The following is a 3,253-nucleotide window of genomic DNA, read 5'->3' as shown; positions in this document are numbered from 1 at the left end:
CCTCGCCTGCTGGAGGCGCTGAGCTACTTGCTGGTGGGCTGCATGGCGCTGGCGGTGCCGCTGGCCAACGCGGTGGGCATCCCTTACGGGCGCTACAGCTCCCGCTCCTTCGGCTGCCCGGTGCCGGCGCCCTTGGCCTGGGCGCTGCAGGAGGCCCCCGCCTTCCTCGTGCCCCTGGCCCTGGCCCTGGGCACCGCCGCCCACAGCATCCACGCCTGGCCCAACCGGCTCCTCCTCGGACTCTTCCTCGCCCACTACGCCTACAGGTCGGCCGCTAGGGGGCGCCTCGCCCAAAGCCATGGAGGAGGAGGAGGGCTTCGCTCTTGCCTTTAGGCGCCAAGGGGCTGCAAGGGCCCCCTGCATAGACACAGGCCAGATAGTATAGACAGACATAGATATAGGGGTGTGGGTGTATGTATGTGTATATATATATGTATGTATGTGTGTGTGTGTATATATATGTGTGTGTGTGTGTGTATGTGTGTGTATATATACTGTATGTATGTGTGTGTATATATATGTGTGTGTGTATGTATATATATATATATGTGTATATATATATATATATATGTGTGTTTATATATGTATGTGTGTATATATATGTGTGTGTGTGTATATATATGTATGTGTGTGTATATATATATGTATATATATGTATGTGTGTATATGTATGTGTGTGTATATATATATGTATATATGTATGTGTATATATATATGTATATATGTATGTGTGTATACATAGTATGTGTGTATATATATATATGTATGTGTGTATATATATTTATGTGTGTATATATATGTGTGTGTATATATATATATGTATGTGTGTATATATATGTATATATATGTATGTGTGTGTATATATGTATGTGTGTATATATATACATATATATGTAAGAAAATATATTTCTTGTACACATATATTATTTATATATATAATATTATATATACACACACACACACACACACAATAAGCTGGGAGCATGAGCTTTCCTAAACTTGAGTTTAAGGGATCTGTTAGCACCTTTAAGCCTCACCAAATGCCTTGTATTTTATATCTATCTATCTATCTATCTATGAAAACATATATGTAAGTTTATGTATGAGAAATCTCTCTATATAAGAAAAGAACTCTTATTATGTACAGAGAATGTCCAAAGCTCTAGCCTTGTTAGTCTGCAGCATAAGTACACCTTTGTGACTAACCGCTTAATTTTCCTAGACTCAGACCTAAGGGATCTGGCAGCACCTTTGAGCCTCATGGAAAGAATCCAAAGCTCTAGCCTTGTTAGTCTGTAGAGTTAGTAGGCAGAGAGGTCTTGTAGCGCCTTTGTGGATAACAACTTCATTCTCTCCTTTAGTCTCAAAGGTGCCACAAGATCTCCTTGATCTTTAATCAGAAGTTGTGTGAAAACAGTTAGCGAAATGGAGTGATTATCTTGGGTTAATCATTGTTTATACTTCCAATTGTCCCCTGTGTGATAAAGAAGTAAGAGACCTTGCAGCACCTGTGAGACTCACTAAAAGAGAGGAGTCAACAGGATGAGCTTTTCTAGACTCAGGCTTAAGGAATCTTGCAGCACCTTTGAGACTAGGGTCCAAAACGCACTACAGAAACAATGCAGTTCAAGACCACTTTAACTGCCCTGGCTCAGTACTAGGGAATCCTGGGAATTGTAATTTATTGTGGCACCAGAGCTCTCTCTGACAGAGAAGGTTAAATGTCTTATAAACTACAGTTCCTAGGATTCCCTCACACTGAGCCAGGGCAGTCAAAGCAGTCTCAAACTGGCTTATTTCTGCAGTGTGTTTTGGATGTAACTGAACGGAATTGGTTGCATGAGCCCTCCTAGACTTGAGAATGAGGGATCTTGTAGTACCTTTGAGACTCACTAAAAGAGAGAAGTTGATAGGATGAGCTTTCCTTCACTTGAGCCTACTTTCTCAGATGCATCCGGATGTGCATCCATATCTCTTTCGTTTAATCTCAAAGGTGCTGCAAGATCCCTTTGCGCACAAAGGAAACAAGACACACACCTCTGCCCCAGGCGCTTACAGGCTAGTTGTAGAAAGAGGAGAGCAGGAGGGAGAAGTGCCAAGAAAATCTCTTAAGGTTGCCATAAGTTGGAAATGACTTGAAGGCACACAACAAATAAGGTAGTGATATGTTTATGGGAAGGGGGAGGACATATCCCCCCCCCCAAGATATTTTATATCAGGAGAGAGAGAGGAAATCAATTGCTGAAACTGCAGACTTCAGTAGAGTAGTGGAACTACTCTTGGGTCAAAGGTGTGGGCCTTGTAATCTAAACCTTGTATTTCCCGAACTCTGAAGAACTAGCAGAACAAAACAAAACCAAGAAATAGTTTTGCAGAAATTGGAAAGAACTAGGTTTGGGGTAAAGAGCCAACAGCATAGTTTAACATTTGTTGGCTCTTAAGAAACGTGACTGATTAGATTGATTGATTGATTGATTGATTGATTAGATAGAATTTTTTGAAGTGATAGTTGTGTGCCAAAATGGATATCCACCTCTAGCTTTTGGACACCCAGTGGGGCACAAAGTGATACAGTACATACAGCTTAATGGATGAACCAAGAAGACAAATTCATGTTAACGGCTACTGAAACACTGTCTAGAGGTGTGAAATTTCAGTAGAACAAAGAGGCACCTTGTACAATAATTCTTAGAATTTTTCCAAATCACTTGTCTGGAAAACATCATAAAAAACTGTTCTTTATAGGTTTCCAGGGAAAGTGCCAGGGCTCACCAGGTTAAAGCCACTTCAATCCCATCCCATCCACTCTGCAATCTGCACTGCTTAGTTTAAGTCTGTTGGAATTTATTGATGGCACAATGGAGTGGGGTGGGAAGACTTGCTCTCCAAATATGTTTGTGCAGAGGTAAACAACCTCTAGGGAGCTACGGCTTCCCCCACAAAACAAAACTAAGGGCCCATACAGACAGGCCAAAATAAAGCTGCTTCGGGCCACTTTGGAGGTAAATAATACGCGCATCTTAAGAGGCGAGAAGCTGCACCAAAGCTGTGCTTCAGTCTTTAGGACTGCAGTGTGGCTTTGCTGTGGCTTCTGGCCTTTTAGGATGCATGCATCATTTATAAACAGCATACAGTGGTACCCCGGGTTACGAAAATAATTCGTTCCGCCGCCGCGTTCGTAACCCGAAATCCTTCGTAAGCCGAAAAAGCCATAGGCGCTAATGGAGAAAAGCCGCGATTTCGTGCGAAATAG

This window comes from Sceloporus undulatus, chromosome 4 (genome assembly GCF_019175285.1).
Source record: "Sceloporus undulatus isolate JIND9_A2432 ecotype Alabama chromosome 4, SceUnd_v1.1, whole genome shotgun sequence".
Taxonomy (NCBI): domain Eukaryota; kingdom Metazoa; phylum Chordata; class Lepidosauria; order Squamata; family Phrynosomatidae; genus Sceloporus; species Sceloporus undulatus.
Note: the sequence above shows the minus strand (reverse complement) of the source record.